Genomic DNA, 373 nt, shown 5'->3' with positions numbered 1-373 from the left:
AATACAAAAAACCTCGAATAGCCAAAGCAATCTTGAGAAAGAAGAATGGAACTGGAGGAATCAACCTACCTGACTTCAGACTCTATTACAAAGCCACAGTTATCAAGACAATATGGTACTGGCACAAAGACAGAAATATTGATCAATGGAACAAAATAGAAAGCCCAGAGATAAATCCACGCACATTTGGACACCTTATCTTTGACAAAGGAGGCAAGAATATACAATGGATTAAAGACAATCTCTTTAACAAGTGGTGCTGGGAAAACTGGTCAACCACTTGTAAAAGAATGAAACTAGAACACTTTCTAACACTATACACAAAAATAAACTCAAAATGGATTAAAGATCTCAACGTAAGACCAGAAACTAT

The sequence above is a fragment of the Bison bison genome, unplaced genomic scaffold (assembly GCF_000754665.1).
Source record: "Bison bison bison isolate TAMUID 2011002044 unplaced genomic scaffold, Bison_UMD1.0 scf7180017864525, whole genome shotgun sequence".
Classification (NCBI taxonomy): domain Eukaryota; kingdom Metazoa; phylum Chordata; class Mammalia; order Artiodactyla; family Bovidae; genus Bison; species Bison bison.
This window is presented reverse-complemented; position numbering follows the sequence as displayed.